Genomic DNA, 25770 nt, shown 5'->3' on the forward strand with positions numbered 1-25770 from the left:
ATGGATGAACAAACAGCTACAGTGTAAGATAGCAGGAGTAAATATAAGGCAGGTGCAGGCAAAGTGCTATGGGAATTAACCAGACAAAGAGATAACCCACCATTGAATCAAAATAGGCTGTAAGAACAGGGTTAGACACTAATCATTCAGTCCTGGGACTGAACAACCCTCCTTCCATTTCTTTAGTTTCTTAAAAAAAAATCCCCTATTGGAGTACGGCTGTCAGTCTTCTCTCCTGTTTGACATTGGAAGGCATCTAAGATTTTAACAGCAAAGCTGACATTGCCACACCCACAGTCCTTCTTTGTAGAAAGTCTAAGGGTATTCTTAAGTATCTATGTCTTTTAGACACACCTGAAACTTTGCTATGAAAGGGGAAATCCACTTTATCTCTTTTTAAGTTGATCTTTTAAACGAAGCTCATCATTTCTCCTCTAATGATTCAGAGAGATCATTTCAACACGTAGCTTTCAGCTAACACAGTCAAAAGTGCATTTGGTAGTGAGGCAAACTGGAAGAGACTATAACTGATATAAATTCTCCAAGATGAGCTGGCTCACTTTCCAAATTTCATTAGGGACACACAGATTCATGGCAGTTATAGCTTCTATAAGTAGTACAAAAGAGAGAGACTAGAGAAAAGAGGTCCTAGAAGTCTGTGGTTAACAAACAAGACACCTCTCAGAGGGGTCTCTTGTTGGAAGTATGCCAGGACAAAAATTAACCAACCACAAACCTACTGTTTCAGTACTACCTGCCACTTGCAAAAAACAGTGAAACAGAAGTGGCCAATCAGGGCAAATTGCTGTGTGGAAATGTCTGGGAATGGTGGGCAGTAAGGGATCTTCTTTCCAAAGTTCAGTTCATGGCCCTTAAATTTTACCTTATATCAAGAAACATAATATAGGCTTAATATTCTTTGTTTTAAGTGAAGCATAGTTGATATACAGTGTCAACAATATTATATTCATTCAGGTGTACAACATAGTGATTCAATAATTCTCAATATTATACTGTGCTCACCACGGTAAGTAGTTACCATCTGTCACCATACAACATTATTGCAATATTATTGACTATGTTCCCTATGCTGTCCTACTTTTCACCCCATGACTTACTTATTTTATAACTGGAAGTTTGTATCTCTTAATCCCCTTCACTTATTTCACCCATCCCCCTCCCCGGTGGCAACCACCAATTCATTCTCTGTATTTATAATTCTGTTTCTGTTTTTTGTTTATTTGTTTGTTCATTTGTTTAGTTTTTTAGATTCCACATAGAAGTGAAATCATACGGTATTTGTCTGTCTTTGCCTTATGTTACCTAGCATAATACCCTCTAGGTCCTCTCATGTTGTTGCAAATGGCAAAATCTCATTCCTTGTTGGAGCTCGGTAATATCCCTGTGTGTGTGTGTGTGTGTGTGTGTGTGTGTGTGTGTGTGTGTGTATAATATCTTTCTTATCCATTTAACTATCAATAGACACTTAGACTGTTTCCCTATCTTGGCTATTGTAAATAGTGCTGCAATAAACACAGGGATGCATATATCTTTTTGATTAGTGTTTTTGTTTTCTTTGGGTAGTAGTGGAATTACTGGATTATATGGTATCTTTCTCCTGCAATTCTGAATGACAACCTTGCCAGGTAGAGTATTCTTAATTGTATGTTGTGTTTTTGTGGGGTTTTTTTTCCTTTCAGCACTTTGAATATATCACACCACTCTCATGTTGCCTGCAAAGTTTCTGCTGAAAAATCAGCTGGTAGCTTAATGGGGTATCTCTTGTACATAATTAATTACTCCTCTCTTGCTTCTTCTAAGATTCTCTCTTTATCTTTAATCTTTGACATTTGAATTATCATGTGCCTTGGTGGTGACCTCCTTAGATTGACCTTATGTGGGACTCCTGGACCTGTATCTGGATGTCTGTTTCCTTTCACAGGTTAGGGAAGCTTTTAGCTATTATTTCTTCGGGTAAGTTTTCTGCCTCTTTCACTCTCTATTCTCATCCTGAGACCCCTGTAGTCCAAATGTTAGTATGCTGGATGTTGTCCTGGACATCCCTTAACCTGTCCTCATTCTTTTAAAAATATTTATTTATTTTTTGGGAAAGCACAAGCAGGGGAGGGGGAGAGAGAGGAGGACAAAGGATCCGGAGTGGGCTCTGTGCTAACAGGCTGACAGCAGTGAGCCTGGTGTGGTGCTCAAACTCATGAACCACGAGATTATGATCTGAGCCAAAGTCGGATGCTCAACCAACTGAGCCACCCATGTTCCCCAGCCTATCCTCATTTTTTTTGTATTTTTTATATGAAATTTATTGTCAAATTAGTTTCCATACAACACCCAGTGCTCATCCCAAAAGATGCCCTCTTCAGTGCCCATCACCTACCCTCCCCTCCCTCCCACCCCCTATCAACCCTCAGTTTGTTCTCAGTTTTTAAGAGACTCTTATGCTTTGGCTGTCTCTCCCACTCTAACCTCTTTTTTTTTTTTTCTTTTTTCCCCTTCCCCTCCCTATCCTCATTTTTTAATTTGTTTTTCTCTTTGCTGTTCGGCTTAGGTGCATTTCATTACCCTGTCTTCCAGATCACTGATATGTTGTTCTTCATTCTCTAATCTGTTGTTGAATTAATGAATTAGTGTATTTTTCATTTCAGTTATTGAACTATTTAGATCTTTGTTAAAGTTCTCACTGAGTTCATCCATTCTTTTATCAAGAGAGATGTTGGGCCTCTGGCCTTGTAAAAAAGTGTTGGCTTCTGTGACTATTTATCAAAATACTCAGGGTACCTGATCATAAATTATGTTTTACTCATAGTCTGTCTTACAGACTGAGAAAAGCAGTTGGGTTTTTTGAAAACCCTTTGATAACACTCCAATAATAGACCACCTAACAATGCCGAGTGACACTGCTCATTGGAGGAGGCCTTCATTTCTCAGAAAACACCTGTGATGAGGAAAGGAGATAGCTCAGGTTAGTCCGAGTTTGTCCCTGGATCCTGTTGAATGCCGTTTCAGGGTTGGGATGGAGAAGAGCAAAACCACGATGCCTCAAGTTTCCCTGTCTGTGTGGGCATGAGGACAGGGATAGGAAGAATAATCCTTGACAAGAATGAATTTTGTATGTGTGTTTCTCAGTTATAAAATTCTCTTGTTCTAACAAGCTTATAGAAGCATGATCCAAAAAGAGAATCTTTCTCTACTTCATATATATTTATTTCTTTTTTGAGAAATGACTCCCACTAATTCATCAAAAAATATTAACAATAGTATAGTGAGAAAAATGGTGGTTATAAGCTGCTTTTAATTGATAAGAAAATAAGTTGGTTTAAAATATTTTTCTGTATTTTTAAACAAGTTAGCTTGTGCATTTAAATCAATGATTATAAACGATGATATGCCTGTAAAATTCAAGGGGCTAAAAGATTTGAACAGGTTATCTATTTATTTTCTATAATTTCTTATATTTTAAATAATCATCACATTTTAGGAGGCTTGACTGAGCACTGGGAAATGTTAAAACTGCAGCTGAGAAAATTAGGTTAATTGTAATTCATTAGATGCTGTCCTTATTAAAAGTGAATTGATTTAATCCCCATTAAAAGCCCTAAGGCATGAGAAAGCAAAATGGCTATGTAAAAGCTTAGTGTTCTTAACAATTAGAAGATACCTCAGTTCAGTGTTTCTCAAACTTTAACGTGCATATGAATTATCTTGGATCTTATTAAAATGCAAATTCTGATTCAGCAGGTATGGGACCAGCCTGAGAATCTGCATTTCTAACAGGTTTTCAGAGGATGTGATGCTGTTGTCCACAGACCACACTGAAGGGAGAGGCTTTTGTTAGACTTCTTTTTTTTTTTTTTTTTTTTTTGTAATTCATTTGTCACATAATTACTAAGCCCTTACTAATTGAAATACAGCTATGGTAAGGAGTTATAGAATGGCGTAACATGATCTGCTATTCTGGACATTTCTTAGAACGTTTCAAAAAACACTTTTATTGAGATATAATTCATATATGATACAATTTATCCTTTTGAAGTAGGCAATTCAATGGTTTTTTAAATATATTTATAAAAATATGCAATTATCACCACAATTGATTTTAGAATATTTTTATCACCTCAAAAAGAAAACCTATACCTTTTAGTGTCACCTTTTTTATCTTCCCCATTTCCTTCTAGACCTAAGCAACCACAAATCTACTCTGTATCTCGCTATATTTTTCTCTTTTGAACTTCATGTGAATGAAATAAAACAATATGTGGCCTTTTGTGACTGGTTTCTTTCTTTTTTTTTTTTTTTTTTTTTTTTTTTTTTTTTTTTTAATTTTTTTTTTAACGTTTATTTATTTTTGAGACAGAGAGAGACAGAGCATGAACGGGGGAGGGTCAGAGAGAGGGAGACACAGAATCCGAAACAGGCTCCAGGCTCTGAGCTGTCAGCACAGAGCCCGACGCGGGGCTCGAACTCACAGACCGCGAGATCATGACCTGAGCCGAAGTCGGCCGCCCAACCGACCGAGCCACCCAGGCGCCCCGTGACTGGTTTCTTTCACTTAGCATAGTGTTTTCATATAAGGCTCATCCATATTATAGATTGTGTCAAAATTTCTCTCCTTTTTAGGGTGGGTGATGGGTATTGAGGAGGGCACCTTTTGGGATGAGCACTGGGTGTTGTATGGAAACCAATTTGTCAATAAATTTCATTAAAAAAAATAAATAAATAAATAAAACATTAAAAAAAAAAAAATTTCTCTCCTTTTTAAGGCTGAATAATATTCCATTTTATGGATATACTATTATTTGTTTATTCATTTGTCATCTGTTGGACATTTGGGTTGTCTCCATCTTTGAGCTATTATGAATAATACTGTTATAAACATCCATGTTCAAGTTTTTGCATATACATACTTTATTTCTCTTGGATATATACCTTGTAGGATAATTGCTGGAGTAAATGGTAACTGTATGTTTAATTTTTCTGGTGCTTTTAATTTAAATAAATAAATCAGATTTAGAAATATAGATATTCATATGGGTATGCATATGGCTAGATATACATCAAGCAATTGGCTTCATGAAAAGCATTCCATAGTTAAATAATTTTGAGGAGCACTATAAACATTTACAAAATAATAATAATTTTGAGGAACACTGTATATTAAAACTCTCTTGAGGAAAACCAGACAAAAGAGGAATCATTTAACTTTGTTTAACACAGGTTTCCCCAACATGTTAGGGAAGCATGTTTGGAAATCTTTGAAAGTGAAATATTTACAACTCAAGGATTTAGTGTTTAATAGAATGCCCTTTGAGAAATGGTTTAATTGAATGTTCTGAAGATAGAAGACCTATTGGATGAGTATGAGTATTTTCCAGGAACGTATGAATGATTTGTTTGGACTGGACTGAAAATGGCTTCAACTCCAGAGGTAAATTCCATAGGAACATAGGTGGGAATGTGGTTTTCAACGAGGGATATTTGAGCAGAGCAATAAGATAAAAATGTAATTTCTGTAAGTTGTTGTGGCAATGATATATAGGCTGATGTGGAAATATCAGGGATACCATTGAGATTGTCTAGCTATTGGCATCCATAAGATGGAGAACCAGATAAGAATGAGCAAGTTGTGATGACACAAGGGAAAGGGGAAATACCAACGTTTTTGTAAATAAGATGGTAAATAATATGGAATACATTATTGGTAGCAGAAATGCCATGTGTAATATGATAGAAAAGGTAATGAACAGAGAGATTCCATTCCAACCAGATTTATTAGAATATCTATGTAAAAACTTCTATCATTGTAAGAAAATTATAGTCCATTTTTTCATCATTTCTCATTTGAAAATCAGTACTTGATTTCTGCATGTGACCCTGCCATAGGTTTTGATGTTACCATCTGGTAGAGCCTGCTTATTATCTTCATTATAGACTGAGGCTCTTTTTATGCTAATTCCTATTTTTTGCCATTAAATTGTAAGTTAACTCAATTTCAAATTAATGAGAAATAAGATTAAAGATAAAAACTTCCCCTGAATGTTATTATTAATTACGCTGTTAGGGCACAATATTTAGCACTGCTCAAATCTGCTTGTAAATAAGTTCTCTATTTGAATAAGATGACCTGTCTTTAATTTTGTTCCTGTTACTGTTTTTTCCTGTTTTCCTTTTGTCGGATGTCATTGGAAAATGGAATTGCCAGATGGTTTGTAGAGAGAAGTGAACAATGACAGTTTTTCTTTTAAAGACTCTTTATACACAAACAAGTTAGCAAACAAACAAAATAGAACGTTTGCTTAAAAAAAAGAAAAAGAAACTTTTGCTTAAAACACACAGATACACTCAGAATCTCAGATTGTTAATTATATACTTTTGTTTCTATCAGGAGGAATATGACAAATATGGGTGATAGTTCTTAAATTAGATAGCAATATGGATCTCTAGGAGCCACACATTGTCAGCATAACAAAGCATGCAGGTAGTCCCCTGGCCAACATTTGTTGTTCAGCTATAGCTATTTAAGTCTCCATTCATTTTCACACGTGGTGCTCCCTGATATCAGTAAAGAGCTGCCCATGTTGCCCACAGGAGCTCCAACAGTATAAAGATCATCAATATAGACATCAGGAGATCACTTGAGTGATCACTTCAGATCCACCCACTGGGAACTCCCTTCCCTTCTCTGGGCCTCGATTTTCTCATCTGTAAAATGGGACATGTGGAATGGGAAATCTTGAAGTTTCTTCTGGTTATAAATTCTGTAATTCACAAAGCATAAACCTACAACTTCAAATGTAATCCAAAAGCTGTAATTCTGTGAAAGAGACCAGGAAGAGATTTTTAGAGGGTAATGAGGCATAAAGACTTCTTCTCTGAACCCCACAGCGTTTCTTCACTACTCCTGGGGCTACACAGAGAAGGTAAGTCATCTAGCGAAGATAGGAGATCATATCTAATTGGAGGGTGGAAAAGAACAAAACATAAGCAGCAACTAAACTGCATCAGACATTATGGAAGCAATGGATTCTACCTGCCTTTTAGGCATAGCTTTAGGACAACCTTGTTTTCCATTTAGGTCTTGTTTCTGGGTCTCTCAAAAAATGAAAGTTCTGTGGGATTTCCACAGCTCCAGCATAGCATTACATACCTTATATTCAATATATTCATGTTGAACTTATTGTCGTCCATTATTCACATCAGTCGTCAGTCTAGAGGAGATTTTAGACAAGAAAATAAAACACCATATATTTCCTCAAATAATTCTTTGAATTGCTTACTTTTAAATTGAGAGGAATGGCTGCAGTCTCAATAAACATTTCTTTAAAAATTATATACATATATTAATAAAAACTATAATTAAAGTTCCTTTTTGCCCAATTAAATGGCTTACATTTCTGTGCTGATTCTCAGGAAACACATTCTAAATTACAAAGGCATATATGGTTCTCACGTTAACACACATATTAACCAAAATGTTACCTATGTGTTTTCTGGATATACTCCCCACACTCACATAATTCAGTTAGTACTTATGTTGGTTAGTAAATGTATCAGAAATGAAAGTTATCAATTACTGTTTTAAGAGTATGATGCCTTTTAAAAGTTGCTTTTTATGGGTCATTTCTAATGTACATATGATATTGGCATAACTGAAGATCCCAGTGAGGCCAAGCTCAAGAAGTTGGAGTGAGAAAGAAAATTAGATATCTTCTGAAAATCAACACAAAATCAATGAGAGTAAAGATAAATAGAGGTAATTCTGTTCTCAGAGAAATGGGAAGAGCTGACCATAACCTTAAGTTACTCACAGAGCTTGAAAAAGAGTTTGGCAATCAAAGGTGCTGGGACACAAAATTGTACAAAGATGGCAGCCCATCCAAGCACACCCAGGAGAAATGGAGCCTTAAAACAGCAAACTCTGAAAATCTTGGTCCTATGTGCCAATAAATAAGTTAATTTATCCCACTGAACAATAAGTTTCACATAACTAATTCCATGTGTTAGATCTCTGTGATAGATTATAGTATGGTTCCTATATCAGCTTGGATACAATTAAGAGAGAGAGAAACACATAGTAATTTGAACATGGGAAGTTTAATGCAAAGAATGGTTAACTCTAACAGGAAGTTGGAGGAAAGAATAACTAGACAGTAAGAACTATAGGAGACTCTAAAGAATACATGATCACAGCTATTACCCCAGACTGGGGTCCATACCCTTCAAGAAGAGGCTCCCCAGACTGGGGAGATCTCTGGAAGAGATCCAGACATTGTCAGAGAGGGTGTGGTCATGATTCACTGGATGGCAGAGAGGCCACTGTGGTGGCCACCACAACTTGCTGGAAATATGACCTCTGGAACTTGCCAGAAATCTGCTCTCTAGAGTGCTGGAGAAAACTAGTTATGGAGAGGTATCTCTTCACTACAATATTTCCCAAAGGGTGTGTCAGGGGAACCTGCTGGTTGTTGGGGTTTGATGACCACCCGTCATTGCAAGAACCAAGAGTTGAGGAAGCTGTCTACAATGTAGAAGTTGACACTGGAAGAACTATGCACAAATGCAGCAACCTAATGCTAGAGAAGCTGCCCATGCTGCTGAAGCCTAACACTGGACAAACAGCCTGCATTAGAAAATCTGGCTAGTAGGAAACCTGTGTGGTGCAAGAGCCAGTTGCTGGTGAAGACTTTTGTGCTAAGGGAGCCAGGCATTGGAGAAGTTGTCTCAGGAACCTGCCTACGAGAGCATGGTGGAACAGGAAGAGAACCCCTTACTTTACCATGTCTCTCTAGTACTTTCAACTGGCAGGGGAAGGGAAATTATTTAAAAGACCCAGATCCATTTTCACACAGAGGGAAAAAGCAAATTTGAAACTGGGATGTAATAAACCAACAATGAGCACAACTCCCAATTATGCTCATTCCACCTATTAAAAGGATTATAAATACACGTCCTTAATCATAGAGACTTGGGTACTCCCCTGAAGTCAGTTATTTCCCCTATCCATTGCCAACTTGGTCATGTAACTTGCTTGGGCCAATAGCATTTGAGTGGAAGTGACACACCACCAGCTCTGAACAGCAGTTTTGTTTTTAATATTTTTTTGTTGTTTAATTTTTTGTTTCATAATCATAAACTTAACTCTGCAATCCAGCTAGATTTGGAGGGGATAAGGAAAATATGGAGCCCACAGAACTGCAGCAAGAGCACAAAGATTATAGGATATTTCAAACAAGGGTGATGGGGTGTTCACCTGAGCTACAAAAGGATTGGTCTGGTGGTTGAGATAAAACACAAGTCAAATTTATTAGACTTGTCCACAGTCAGCAGTAGTGATCTTGCTGGTCTTGCCATTCCTGGACCCAAAGCTGAGCAGAAATTTTAAATGTGTAATTCGATATCTCTATCCTCTTCCATGAAGAAAGCAAGTCCCAGAGAGAGGCTGCTCTTTTATCTGAGTCCCAGAATGAGGCACAGAGCTTAGTGGAGCCACAGCCAACCTACAGACCTCTAAGAGAAGATAAGACATTGATGTTTATTGATGTTTATACACCCCTAAGGATTTTGGTTGTTTTTTTACTACAAATGCAGCTTCATGCTTGACAAACAACTCTGGTTTTGACTTGGCTAGTTATGACTATGCTGCATAAACTGTAGTGTAAATCATTATGTTATTTGCGGATTTTACATATTCACCTGCACAAAGAAGATGTAAATGGAGAGGCAAGGCTTGAGCTTGGATTGAGGCAAATTACATTCACAGCACTGTCAACCTGAGAAAAGTCTCCAGATGCAGCTAGCTAGTATTTCCCAGATGGCATCTAGCTGGTATTTCTTGGATGGCATCTCAGCCTTGCTTAGGCATAACTGTCTAGTGGAAGGTTAGAGATGGAAAGATTATAGTCAACTGTTTCTTTAATGCCAAGAGCTGCTCTACAATACTATCACTTTTCTGTCTTTGACAGTTTTGCTGATCAACTGTCAAGATTATCATTTACTTCATTCTATTTTATCTTAATCAAGCATCCCCAGATCAGTTGGGATACTGGGTTGTGGATTATCTTTGGATTAATTGTTGTCCTTAACTAGATTTGGTTGACTTCTACACAACTTTCTGTGGAGGAATTTTTTTTTTTTTTTTGACAATTTCATACTCACATAGACTCACTCACTTACATAGACGTATTCTTTCCTAATTGATTTAGAAGAAAATCATTTTCTAATTCACTGTTCTCCTAGCCACTGTAAGTATAATTGATTTCCCTGTGCATTGCTATTAAAACAATTATTATATTTAGTAATCTCAAAGCACCTCCCAACCACACACACACACACACACACACATGCACGCACGCATGCCACTGCCATCTGGGACTAGATAGTTCAGCCTTTATTCAGCTGAAAAATAATTCTGCTACTCAATAAAATATTTTTAATTAAATTCAGAAATAGGAATTAATATACTATGATATTATCACTGAATTATTAGAGCATGGGTCAAATATTAACATGTATGTAAAATCTATGTATAATTAAGGAAAATTAGGGAAACCTGGGTGGATCGGTCAATTAAGTGTCTGAGTCGTGATTTCATCTCAGGTCATGATCTCACAGTTTGTGAGACTAAGCCTCACATCAGGCTCTGCACTGAAGGTGTAAAGCCTGTTTGGGATTCTTTCTCTCTCTCTGCCCCTCCTGCTCTCTCTCTCTCTCAAAATAAATAAATAAGCCTTAACAAAAGAAAAACTAAATATCACTAATGCTTTCCTTTGACAGTGAGAAATATTACTTCCTATGGATATTTTAAAAATTGGCTACAGTGTTCAGATCCTGTTTCTGTAATAATGATCAATCCTAGAACTAATTTCATTTGGGGCAAGTAAATGAAAGACATCATGAGGAAGTAGAAAAAAATGCACAGTCTAGTCTAGGCTCTGCCATTGTACTTCCAGAATCAGCTTTCTCATATCTAAAGCGGGGATTAATAATACTTGCTTGACCAAACTCATGGGAACCTTTTTCTAAGAACCAAATTAACATGTGTCAGTAAAAAGGATATTTAATTGTAAAAGTGTTTGCAAACGTGAAAAATTTTTATACTGTGAAGCGATGTTGGAATCTTCCTTAATCCCATTGAACCTAGAGCCTAGGCAAGGGGGTAAGACTTATCCAGAAGATTAATCTTCAAAGTATATCCTACTACAGAAAGAAACACAAGATATCGATAGATGTTAAAGGTAAGAGTAGGTAGAAATGTAATGTCTCCTTCTTCTGAAGCCATTAATAACTATAACTTCAACTATCAGGAAGTATCATATTTCCCAAAGTCCCATTTAACAAAAAAGATGTGGTCAAGCAGTAGAGAAATTTATTGCTGATATGCTCCCTAATAATGATATAGTATTATCACTAAAATGGGAGGAGACAAAATGATGAAAAGTAGCTTAATGCCAAACTGGAGGCGGGGGTTAGGGATGGAAGGAATGTACTCAACCCATACTCATCTTCTCTCTGACTTTGCCTGGACTCCATTGTTCCAAGAATCTAGTGAGCACTTAGTTTCCTTATTTCTCTGTAGTCCCCCAGCCTTGGGGCAAACCCTTTATATTAAAAATTCATGTGGCATATTATATTTCTTTGTTAAACTGTCTCTCCCATAAGACTAGAAGTGCCTTGAAGATAAGAATCCTGTATTTTTTTTTAATTCTTTTTTAAGTTTATTTATTTTTAGAGAGAGAGCAAGCAAGCACAAATGGAGTAGGGGCAGAGAGAGTGGGAGAGAGAATTCCAAGTGGACTCCACGTTGACACAGCACAGAGCCCAATATAAGGCTCAAACTGACAAACCATGAGATCATGACCTGAGCTGAAATCAGGAGCTGGAGGCTTAACCAACTGAGGCAACCAGATGCCCCTAAAGAATCCTGTCATAATTCTCTTGTAGCCCTGACTGATGCTTTGCACTGGGCCTGGCATTCAGTAGATGTTCAATGAATGTTAGGTGAAGGAATGAATGGGTAGAAAATAGAGTAAAGTAGTAGGAAGAGATAGAATTTAGTAAAGCTTTAATGAAGAATTGCACTTCTTAAATTAAAAGGAACTGTTTTCAAGACAGAGCATAATGCAAATGTTGTATCAAAGTTTAGTAGAAAAATTAGTCCAGGGGCGCCTGGGTGGCGCAGTCGGTTAAGCGTCCGACTTCAGCCAGGTCACGATCTCGCGGTCTGCGAGTTGCCCCGCGTCAGGCTCTGGGCTGATGGCTCAGAGCCTGGAGCCTGTTTCCGATTCTGTGTCTCTCTCTCTCTCTGCCCCTCCCCCGTTCATGCTCTGCCTCTCTCTGTCCCAAAAATAAATAAATGTTGAAAACAAAAAGAAAAATTAGTCCATAGCCTTGCAGGTATTTTTCAGGAGACTCCTGGAAGACATGATTAGTTGCTAATGTCTGAGTTCCTATGTTTACACTTACTCTTGTCTTAAAAAATAGACTTAGAACAATTATGGTATTCGGTTTAAACAGATAACAATTTTCTTTGAAAAAAAGAATGTATTTTTAGGTTGAAATAGGATGGAGGAAGAGGTGTTACAAAAGTCACAGGGCTGTGTCCAATATGTAAACCTAAAAGCTTAGGAATCCTTTTCATATACAGATTTGGTAATTATTTTGTAAAAGGAGAGAGAACATTTTAAATTTGAGCTGAATATATTCTAAATTACAATATGGCATTAACTTCCATTTTTTCAAGTGTTGTAAAGATAGGTGTGAAACTCTCAAGCATTTTCCAGAATTTTTGAGCAAACTTAACTATTAACCATCTGTAAATGGGTCATCTCATTCTTCCTCTTAAGCATGACAAAAGAGTATATATAATCCTTGACTGTGCTTACAAGAAATATTAGGAGGAATACCATATGTGCCAGGCTGTAGAAATTTGACTTTCAATGGAAATGTTTCATAAGGTAAATCTTACTTTGTCCATTACCCTGCCTGCTATATGATATAAATTCTTTGCCTACTAATCACAAATCTCAAGATCTGGGAAATGGAGTTCCCTAGAACAGGCTATATATTTTTTATTGCCATCTCGAATCAAACTGATGCCGTTTTTCATGAGAGGACTAATAAAAGTCACATTCTGTATTGAAACATCCCTGTATTTTATAGACCCATCTGATATAACCTTAATAAAGTTTTAAAACAATCCATAATAGATTTTGCAAGAAGCTCAGATCTGCCAGCACTCTCATTAACAGCCCAATTTGAAGCACTACTTTAGGCATGATTATCTGCAAAATGTTAGTGGGGTTGTTTAATATTAACAGACTAGCTGAAGGGACAGGAAGCTCAATTATTCAAAAATCCAGTTAGTTTGCTATTTAGAGTAATTTAACAAAAAAAATTTCATTTATTCTTATTTTCAAAGTACAGGCTTATGTTTATTTCCTCAAATATGTAGTTCATCGAAAGTGCCGACAATTTCTAAGTGATTCTGCATGAGAAGAAACAGTTGATTAAAATAAAAATACCCCTTAGCTTGTTAAAACATAAATGTATTACAAATGACACCATACTCATACAGTCTTTGCTCAGTTGACTACACATTATGAGACAAAAAAGCCAGAGTCTTTCCCATCTAATGTTCACAGAAAGGACAAATAATGAACAAATATAGTTGCACGTAATTGTCTTTTACATATAATTGTCTTTTTTATTGACTCCTCTATCTGGGAGGATATTCTCTGGGCCTAAGACCTGTTTATAAAAAGTATTTACTTACCTAGACTTTCTTTCTTTAACATAGGAGGTTAGCAAATTAAGATTGAATTAATAATCAGATATGGCGCCTAGGCAGCTTGGTTAAGCATCCAACTTCAGCTCAGGTCATGATCTCCCGGTTCATGGGTTGGAGCCCCTTATCAGGCGCTGTGCTGATAGCTCAGAGCCCGGAGCCTGCTTTGGATTCTGTCTCCCTCTCTCTCCTGCCCCTCCCAAGCTCACTAGCTCGCTCGCTCTCTCTCTCTCTCTCTCTCTCTCTCTCAAAAATAAATAAACATTAAAAATTTTTTTTATTTAAAAAAAAGATTGAACTAATCATCAAATAGAATGAGACAGTTACTTTAGTTGTGATGTAAGATTGTCTGTACTGTATAAACTTTGTGTGTATGTGTGCAAGTGTGTTAGAACTGATATTGAAAGGGCACCTGGATGGCTCAGTCGGTTAAACGTCCGACTTCAGCTCAGGTCGTGATCTCATGGTTTGTGAATTCACGCCCCGCGACGGGCTCTGTGCTGACGGCTCAGAGCCTGGAGCCTGCTTCAGATTCTGTGTCTCCACCTCTCTCTGCCCCTCCCCTGCTCATGCTCTGTCTCTCAATAATAACAAATAAACATTTTTAAAAAAGAACTGATACTGAAAAGAGCTGGATTAATTTACTGCAAATTATTGAGAGTATGGTCAGAGTCTGGGAAGATAAGAGACAGCAGTCAAAAAGGGAGACTTATTTTCAATTGTTTCTTCTCTGTACTGTTTATGTGTGTGTGTGTGTGTGTGTGTGTGTGTGTGTGTATTACAGCCAGTAAAAATATTCAATTCAAGGAAATTGATAAAATATAAATTTGTTGAACTTAAAACACAGAAGCAAACTTATTTATTATTTATTTATTATTAATTGCAGTGAAAGAAGATCCAAGCCATGGCTATTAGACTACTAACTCTCATAGTGGATTTAGTGATGATAACAAAAACAGAAAGGGATTTCATACACTTGCTACTAGTCACCCTTCTCCACTACACCTATTAGTAGAATTCCAACCAATATTTCTTCTTGATTGTACAACTTAGCCATTGGACACCATTTTTGTATACTTTTGCATTAAATTTGACAACATACTTGGTTCTTAGTAGGTCAGTTGAACCATTAAAGCCACTTTGGGTCAGGTAGTGCGATTTGGAATTACAGAATTAGAATGAACATTAATGTATTCTTGTTCCTTTTTGTTAGCTTTTAAATGTCGTATGTCTAACTCTTGAATCTGTTTATTTTAGAATTCTGATCACTTATCCAAAATTATTTTAAATTCCCAAAGACCAGTAGGCAGTATGTAAGGCAAAGTTACAAACATATCATATTTGAAGTCATTTCTCCTCTGGCTTTCACGGGAGGTCCTCCCCGTTTCATCCCTGATGATTACCTAATCCTGCATAAGACAAGGAGGACAAAATGAGATAAATTAACACCCTAGGCTCCTGGGTACAATTCCGTATATGACAGTTTTTCTTGCCCTGCAGAGACAATCTAGTTTTCTTGAAAGAATCACTTATTTTACTCATAGAAAGCAGTGTGCTCCCCTGCCTCACTATGAGAGGTAATAATTACAAGACCTGCTTCACACTTTGATGTATCTGTTTGTTTCTTGGATATTGCTCCTGGGTTATTATAGCAACTGTTATATTTCAAACAGGAGTTTATACGATATCTTTATATGACAAGTAGCACCTAGACTTTTCAAATTAGACTTTGCCCATGACTCATTCCCACTTGTTATGTTCACGGTATGTTCACTTGTTATGATCTGGTTTCTGTGACCAGATCTGCAATATCATTTTTATTTAATTTTGTTGCTCAGTTAATGCTAATTTCATTTTGCTATTTTCCATATTAAGGAAGTCAGAAACATTCCCTTTTAGGTTAATGACACCTTTTCAGGATGATTTGAGGATTTATTTTTATATCTAGGTTGTTATTCTTTTTCTAAAGCCAGAGAAGAATAATTTTGGATCATTTAGGAGGATCCATCAAATGAATTATAATTTGGAACCACTTACTTCTTCAGGTGTTATTATTTTTTTTTTACACAAATGAAGACATCATCCAGACTTTTCTAAGAATGTCCTGATTTAATGAGCTTATTCTTTTTAATGAAGGAAATTTATTAAGGGCATTACTAAATATATATTTATTTTGTAACATTCATTGTATAAATATATTTATACACAAGGTGATTTTGATTAATGTGTATCAAAATTTGGTTGAGAAAATAAAATCCATATTTTCTTCCCCACTGGCAAGCAAGCAGGCAATATTAAATATGAAATATGATGATGATAAAATAATTTGAGAGATTTAATGGCATAAAATCTTACCTTTTTACAATGAGGTCAATGAGATGGTGGGTTAAGCCTCCCCAGGTGGCTACTGAGAGTCTCTTGGTCTGGTTGAGGATGGAAAGCTCTTCTGGCCCTTGCTGAGGTTTGGTGCACTAGCTGGCAGTTCTGTACTCCACTTAAACATCAGTAGAGAAAACTCTTTGCCCATGGCTGGGTTAGGTTTCAGGGTTAGGTACAACGATTCTAGGAGTCTCCCTGTAGGTGACTGCTCAAGGACACTGGTCCAGATGAGTGTTGGGGTTATAGAAAGATAATCATTACATTTATTGCCCAAACTAGACCGCTTTGGAGAATAAAGGGTAGAGGGATACTTAATTAAAGTTTTATAGTTGTAAGTATTAAAACATAAAAAATATTCCATTCCATAAAATAAACATGTGTGATTTATAACATGTAATAAATGAAAACACCAGAGTAGCAAGGACATTCATACTACTCTCTCTAAGCCCTACAGTAGGACTTAAAAGCCTTTTGTGAATGACCCTATAATTTTCTATGTTATCCACTGACCCTGTCAACTGAGGGCCAGTTGCAGCAAAAGACTACTGGAGCCAATCTTCTCTAGAGTTTAGAGAACAAAGTGACTGTAGTTGATGTGTGGATTACATCTCTATCTCATGGAATTGTTGGAAGGGTGAAATTGGATGGGGTGATGTGTGGGAATACCTTCTACCCTGCCGATCTAAGCATCCAGAAATGCTAGCCTCCTTCCCTTCCTTTTTTACCACTCACAGCACACTTGTACAAAATCCATACAACACCCACTTCACTTTACCTTTATTCTAGTTGTTCATGCCTTTTGTCTATTAGACTCAAAGCTTGTTTAGTACAACCCACTTTTTACATGTCTTTATACCTATCCAGGGCCCAGGACACTGTTAGATGATAAAAAAATACATGTTGGTTAGTGGAATGTTTCTGACTGTGCCCAAGAAAGAGACTCCTATCTGCCCATCTTGCTCAAAAAGTGGAGAAATAATTCAATGGGTTTGTTGAGCTTGAGGGCATTAAATGTTAAAGGCATGTGACATTCTTGGATCAGATTGACAAGGCCAGCTTCTCATCTGTCATCTGGTTTCCTGAGTAGATTACTCCCCAGGTACATGATTCATTATGAAGAACAATACAGATTTTTAAGCTACTAATATATCCATAAATAGGCATGCATGTGAACCGAGATGCCCTTGGTCTCTCAGGTCCTCTATGTGAACCAATACATTCAGACCTCTGAATCTGCCATGCTGAGGGTCAGAACATGAATGAGAAAGATCAGGGAACAAGCTTCTCTGAGGCCAATCTCACCTGAGTCTCTCAGACATTTCGACTAGGCACGTTTATACCCTTTCATGAGTTGAAATAACTTTGCTATGGTGTGGTGTGTCTTTACTTTCCAAGGAGATCATTAGTCTATGCCAAATTTTATTTTTGTTTTCAGTTGTTTTTCCCCTAAAATTTTCATAATGATGTGAATGAACATGTATTGTTGAGTAGCACTTTGTAATTTATATAACCTACTATTTCAGTAGAAGGTATTATTATTCCTGTTTCCAGTTGTGAGGAAAATGGAGCTTAGAAAGATTAAAAGATTTGCTTGTGATTAGTAAGTGGTGGAAGTAGCCTTTTTTTTTTTACTCCAAATCTAATGCTTTTTCTACAGTGCCACCTGTCTTCAAATATATAGTGTGCAAAGATATTTATAATCCTTCTAATGAAGAATGTAAGTTGAAAATGAATTAGCTAATATCCCAGAAATGCTTCCTTTAATAAATACAATAAAAATTTGATAAGAATTTAGTGATAGGTCATTCCATTCCATTTACTTTATGTAATTATTGTCTATTTTTAAAAAGTGTGACCTAGATCCTAGGTTAATTGGGCATTTTTAAATGCACATTGCAAACTAAGTTCAAATCTATTTAAAATTTTCTAGGTTGCTTTGATTTGTTTCTGGGTCATGGCTGATGTTTGCAGACACTCTGAATCTGGAATCATTGAAAGGTTTTATTAATGAATCCTTCTCAAGCTGTTCGTCAGTGAAAATAGCACAAATGCATATGGATGTTAGTCCCTGGGTGGCAAACTATGTCATCATGCCCAGCTTCCAAGAAGACCTGAGAAGTTTAGCACCACCCACACCCATTTCTTAGGAGACCTGTTTTAAGGCTGTGTAGATTTTCTATAAACAGACATATGTGTGAAAGCTACACGTTGGAGGAATTAAGGAAACCATTGGATCTAGAACAATAGATCAGAAGAATATTAACGTTAATCAGAGGCAAACAAAAATTGTAATATATTTTGATTACTGATTTCTTTTCAATCTTACCTGATCCTTTGAATCTGTATATAGAGGAATCTTGGCCTATGCCCTGGGGAAGAACAGTACCTCCTTTGCTTTGTTTCCTCACTTCCTCTTCTTTTCTTTCCTTCATGATTTTGTTTTCCTTTGTAAAATATTCTTAAAACCATGGATTAGAATATACAGTGTTATATCTCTTTTTTTCTAAAAATATCCTGTATAGTAGGAAATATAGAGAGAGATATAGATATAGATATAGATATAGATACATAGATAGTGTGTGTGTGTGTGTGTGTGTGTGTGTGTGTGTGTTTACTTCTTACAATACTTTTAAAATGGAGACTGTCAGAAAAGATTTTATGGTGAGTTCTCATTTAAACTCTTTCATCTTTTCCAGAGATTTGGTAGTTAGTGGTAAATAAGATAAATTTTTGAAATTAAAATAGCCAAACTAAAAAAATAAAGAAGTCAAACTTTTCCATATAACATAACAAAAAAGAAACAGAATCACAGAGCTGTAAGCAGGTATGGATGGAGTTGGCCGATGTCAGACCTTTTGGGTTCCAAGACACCAGGAATTGGACTTCGAGACTGAAACAACCCAATGCAAAGTGGATCGATTTGCTAAGGCTGCCATAATAAACTACCACAAATTGGGTGGCAGACATGTAGGTGCCTGGTTGGCTCAGTCAGTTGAGCGTCCGACTTTGGCTTAGGTCATGATCTCAGTTTGTGGGTTCAAGCCATGTGTTGGGCTCTGTGCTGACAGCTCAGAGCCTGGAGCCTGCTGCAGATTCTGTGTCTCCCTCTCTCTCTTCCTCTCCCCCTCTCATGCTCTGTCTCTTTCTCTCTCTCAAAAAGTAAACATTAAAAAAAAATTTTTTAATGGCAAAAATGTTCTGTTTCACAGTTTTGATGACCAGCAGTCTGAGATTAAAGAGTCAGCAGAGCCGTGCTCCCTCTGAAGGTGCCAGAGAAGGATCTATTCTAGGCCTCTCTCCTAGTTTGTCATACTTTGCTGGCAATTTCTGGTGTCTGTTGGCTTGTAGAAGCATCACACCAATCTCTGCCTTCATCATCACATGATTTTCTCTGTATGAGTGTCTTTCTCTTCATATGGCACTTTTCTTTTTTTATAATTTAACTTTATTTTTTATTTTTTTAAACTTACATCCAAATTAGTTAGTATATAGTGAAGCAATGATTTCAGTAGATTCCTTAGTGCCCCTTACCCATTTAGCCCATCCCCCCTCCCACAACCCCTCCAGCAACCCTCTGTTTGTTCTCCATATTTAGGAGTCTCTTTTGTTTTGTCCCCCTCCCTGTTTTTATATTATTTTTGTTTCCCTTCCCTTATGTTCATCTGTTTTGTCTCGTAAAGTCCTCACATGAGTAAAGTCATATGATTTTTGTCTTTCTCTGAGTAACTAATTTCACTTAGCATGATACCCTTCAGTTCCATCCATGTAGTTGCAAATGGCAAGATTTCATTCTTTTTGATTGCCGAGTCATACTGCATTGTATATAAATATATACCACATCTTCTTTATCCATTCATCCATCGATGGGCATTTAGGCTCTTTCCATACTTTGGCTATTGTTGATAGTGCTGCTATAAACATGTGGGTGCATGTGTCCCTTTGTAGTAGTGCAATTGCTGGGTCTAGGGTAGTTCTGTTTTTAGTTTTTTGGGAAACCTCCATACTGTTTTCCAGAGTGGCTCCACCAGCTTGCATTCCCACCAACAATGCAGAAGAGATCCTCTTTCTCTGCATCCTCGCCAACATCTGTTGTTGCCTAAGTTGTTCATGTTAGCCATTCTGACAGGTGTATAAGGTGGTATCTCATTGTGGTTTTGATTTGTATTTCCCTGATGATGAGTGATGTTGAGCATTTTTTCATGTGTCGGTTGGCCATCTGGATGTCTTCTTTGGAGAAGTGTCTATTCATGTCTTTTGCCCATTTCTTCACTGGATTATTTGTTTTTTGGGTGTTGAGTTTGATAAGTTCTTTGTAGATTTTGGATACTAACCCTTTATCTGATACGTCATTTGCAAATACCTTCTCCCATTCTGTCGGTTGCCTTTTAGTTTTGCTGATTGTTTCCTTTGCTGTGCAGAAGCTTTTTATTTTGATGAGGTCCCAGTAGTTCATTTTTGCTTTTGTTTCCCTTGCCTCCGGAGACATGTTGAGTAAGAAATTGCTGAGGGCAAGATCAACGAGGTTTTTGCCTACTTTCTCCTTGAGGATTTTGATGGTTTCCTGTCTTACATTGAAGTCTTTCATCCATTTTGAGTTTGTTTTTGTGTATGGTGTAAGAAAGTGGTCCAGGTTCATTCTTCTGCATGTCGCTGTCCAGTTTTCCCAGCACCACTTGCTGAAGAGACTGTCTTTATTCCATTGGGTATTCTTTCCTGCTTTGTCAAAGATTAGTTCCCATGGCACTCTTTTTGTAAAGATACCCATCATATTGGATTAGATGTATACCCTACTTCAATATGACCTCATCTTAGTTTGACTAATTACACCTGCAGTGACCCTATTTCTGAATAAGATCACATTCTGTGGTACTGAGGGTTAGGACTTCAACATATAAACTTTAGGGAGACACAACTCAACCCATAACAGTAGGGTCTCAAGACCAAACTCATGGCCAGAAACCAAGGGCCAGGAACAAATTTTCCCACCTTTGAAAGGAGGCTGACTCAAGCTGCTTGTTCTAATTTACATACCTCAGATGGTGAGGAGGAGTCAGAACTAGGCCAAGCCACCTCCTTGTTCAGAGACTGTGTCTATGATAGTTCCATTCCAGGAATGCATGCGTCTTAGTGCAACACTTGTTCTGGAGAATCTAGGTGCAGGTGACTGCAAAACTGGTATATGGAGATGAATGAGTTCAGAGAGATAGCAGAGAAAGTAAAATGCTTTCATGTAAATTAAAGTTGTCAACTAAAATTCTAAAGCACATAGAAGAGAGTCAATGGTAGGGAAAAGAGCTAAAAATCTTAGCAATGAACATGATGAGTATAGTTCCATAATTCACTAGTTAAAAATGGCTTTTAAATAAGTATGTTCAAGGGGCACCTGAACAAGGTGGCTCAGTCAGTTAAGCATCTAACTCTTGATTTTGGCTTAGGTCATAATCTCATGGCACATGAGTTCAAGCCTTGCATTGGGCTCCGTGTTGAAAGTGCAGAACCTGCTTGGGATTCTCTCCTTCCCTCCCTCTCTGCACCTCCCCCTGCGCACTTGCACTCTCTCTCTCTCAAAATAAATAAACAACAAAAAAAAAGGGAATACTAAAAAAAAATAATAAAACCAAAACTGGCAAATGTGAATCCAAAATAAGAGGTCATAAAATAAAACTCATGGAAATTGTGGATATAGTTATAGATATATCTTAAGAATTGAAAGATAGTGCTGAAGATTTCATTTAGCACATAATTAAATGATATGATGAGATGAAATATATGAAATGAGTTAAGATATATAATGTTATATTGAGAAGTTACAAAATATGTATACTAGGAGACCCAGAAATAGTGGAGAAATGACAGAGAAGTTATATTTGAAGAGATGATAGCTAAATAAGTGTTTTTCCAGAATTAGAGAAAGATATACAATTTAATTTACATTATAGTGAAGCTTCAGAACATCAAGGGTAAGGGGAAAATTCTAAAAGCAACAAGATAAAAAAGACAGATTACCTAAAATGACAGATGATTTGTCATAGTAGAGTCTAGAAGAAAATGGAGCAAGATCTTCAGAATGGTGAAGAATATACAGTCTTCATTATGTGCGAATTCACCTACTAAAATTTATTTTTATCCCCCAAATCAATACTCCCAGTGCTATCATAGTCATTTGTGGACATGCACAGAGCAGCTGAACATTTGAGTCACGCAATATACACGTTCCCAGCTGAGGTCGGACAAGGTAACACTGTCTTCTTATTTTAGTTTTCACACTGTAAACTAGTGTTCTTTTTGCAGTCTATTTAGTACTATGTTTTCCATATATTTGTGTGTTTTGTTAGTGATTGTACTATTTAAAATAATATATATAATAATATAGTATATAATTATATACTATTATATATAATTATATATATTATGTAATGTATATATTATGTAATATATATTATACATAATATATATTATGTGTAATATATATTACACATAATATATATATTACGTGTAAAATATATATATATATATATATATATATATATATATAAAGTATGGTGTTTTTAAACATAAACATACACAGAACAACATTCTTTATTGATAGGTTAGTGAAAACGTTGTGACCAGAGGCTTGCAGAAACCTGTGTACTCCCTTTGGAATAAGAATTAAATCTCATCTAGGAATTATAAACCGAAGAAACTGTATTCTTCATAGACTTAAATAGGGCAACACATCTTTTTTGTTTAAGTTTATTTATTTATTTTAAGATATGGGGAGAGGGAGGGAGAGGGGGAGAGAGAGGGAGAGGGGGAGAGAGAGGGAGAGGGGGAGAGAGAGGGAGAGGAGGAGAGAGAGAATCCTAAGCAGAGTCAGTACTGTCAGTGCAGAGCCCAATGTGGGTCTTGAACTCATGAACCTGTGAGATCATGACCTAAGCCAAAACCAAGAGTTGGGCCACTTAACTGACTGAGCCACCCAGGATCCCCAGAGGGCATCACGTTTTTAGCAAGAAACCAAACCAAAGAATAACTTATCACATGATACTATATTCATTTGCTGGTGGTACCTACTGTTAAAGTCATTTTGAATTTTGATTTTTTTCCTATATCATCCTGTGTATACTGAAGAGCCCATTCGTAAAAAATGTCTAATTTTTTTTTCAGTGACCTAGGGCAAACATCACTCTTTATAGGTATTGATTGTTGTTTCAGGATTTTTATGTACTTGAAATTTCCAAGATATTATCTTGATTAAAAGCATTCGCTATATTCCTTTTAGACTGTATATGCTTTCATTGGCATTTTTTTTATTACCATACAGAATTAAGACTTCCGTAAAACCCAGAGAGAGGACATTTGTTTAGCTGCTAACAAGAAGCAGCTGTTTTCTATGGGAGATCAATCATTATTTTCTGTATTTCTTATTCAATAACCTTATTTTCAACACGTGTCATGTCCTGCGAAGCGAACATTCAGGGGGCCTGTCATGTAACAGAACTGGACACAGCTTGAATTTTGAAACAGCAGAAATTCAGCTGGAAAAAAAAAGAGTCCAACATTTTCTTCTTTAATGATTTTGCTATTATAATAATAATGGGTTTTACAGATACAAAAAGAATGTAGATGGAACTCTATTTGTTGGAAGGAAATTCTGTGTGTTAAGTGGAGATAGGGCAGACCTCAGGAGGATATCCAAGTTTTCTTTTTTACTTCAAGCTCTTTTGTTGTTGTTGCTTCTATGTTCTCTTCACATAATTCTTTCACCTTTATCAACACCTTTTAGGGCCCCAGTGGTCTCTACCTTATCAAAAGCAGAATGAAGAAAGGATATGATATCGCTGATTTAATTCCTGGTATTACTGGAAGTAAACTCTCGTGGAGAATTTTATTTAATTTTTATCAGTTTGTCTTTGGTTAAAGGGATTTCCAACATTCTGAAGTAGGAGAGAGAGAGAATCTAGAAGAATCCTCCTGAAACCCCTTAATAATAATGAAAATAATAAAAATAACATTAGAACCTAACATTTATTGACTTCTCACTATGTACCAGGCTCTATGCTATCAGCTACTTTAATCCTCAAGACAATCCTATGGGTCAGGCACTATTATGAAGCTCCATTTTTATACATAATAAAAGCTTCTTGAGCTTACATAGCCAGCAGCCTCAGCATCATTCAGCAGGTGGTTAGAAATGCAAATTCTCAGCCCCCCCCCCCTCAACGTGAAGACCAGAAACTCTGGGCTTGCAGCCCAGCAATCTTTTTTAACAAATCCTCCAGGTAAGTTGGATTCCTTAAAGGCTGAGATCCTAAACTCTGGCTCCCAGTGGGAGGGTCTTTTCTGCTTTGTACTAGAGAGCAGAGGGCTGTGTCGCATTTGTTTGTGTTCCAATGCCTAAAAATGTGCTTGATTCTTAAGAGGTGTTCAATAAAGGCACACTGCATAGCTGTGAATAAATCTGTAATGATTCATTGTATATAGCTGTATTGAGGGTAACAAGATGATCTGATCATTCACAAGCCCTATTTAACCGGGTCTGCTTTCTTTTCTTTCTAGTGGGAAGATCTGTAATTTATTTCCAGCAAACATCAGGCTATGGAGACCTCAGGTCCAGTGTGCAGTGATGGGTGTTCACTTGTGAATTGGAGCATTCTTCTTAAGACTTCAAAGTCTGAGCAGTGCACCTGATTCATTGTTTTTGTATTTTGACAGGCTGGGGATAGGAAGTGGAAGGGAGAGACTATTCCAGGTATTCAGGGAGTGAGAAATAAGAGTAGCCAGACAGACAAGTCATGTACACATAAAACAAATAAGCATTAAAGCCTGAATTACTAATATAAAGCAACAAGAGAAGCCACATTTTAAAGCAGATCATAATTAATAAAATAATTTATACACATAGTTATTAAAGATGTTGAGTTTGGTATTGTGTCCAGAGTCCTAGAATAGGGATCAGCAGGTCAGGACTCCAGTCTCCAGTCTCCATTAACTGCCATTTGCTAATGGGTGGATGACTTAAGCTCCTCGAGTCTCTGTTCTTTCATCTGTAAAAAACCGTACCTACCTCGTAAATTTATTACAAGAATCAGAAAGCATAACGTACAGGTCTTTCTACTGTAACATGAATTCCTAAGAAAACACCACAGCCCTAAAAATAATGAAACTGTAAAAATATGAAGGGCGCATTACCAAAGCTCTGTCTAAAGCAACCATGCTAATAAAAATACTACTGTTCTTGGGGCGCCTGGGTGGCGCAGTCGGTTAAGCATCCGACTTCAGCCAGGTCACGATCTCACGGTCTGTGAGTTCGAGCCCCGCGTCGGGCTCTGGGCTGATGGCTCAGAGCCTGGAGCCTGTTTCCGATTCTGTGTCTCCCTCTCTCTCTGCCCCTCCCCCGTTCATGCTCTGTCTCTCTCTGTCCCAAAAATAAAATAAACGTTGAAAAAAAAAATTAAAAAAAAATACTACTGTTCTTCAAAAAACAAATTAAAATCATAAAAAGGAAATTCTGTAGTAAATATAGGACCTTACCTTAAAAAGTGTGTGTGAGAGAGAGAGAGAGAAAGAGAGACAGAGAAAGGAAGAGAACACAGCTAGCTAAAAAGAGAGTA

Source organism: Prionailurus viverrinus, chromosome C2, assembly GCF_022837055.1.
Source record: "Prionailurus viverrinus isolate Anna chromosome C2, UM_Priviv_1.0, whole genome shotgun sequence".
NCBI lineage: Eukaryota > Metazoa > Chordata > Mammalia > Carnivora > Felidae > Prionailurus > Prionailurus viverrinus.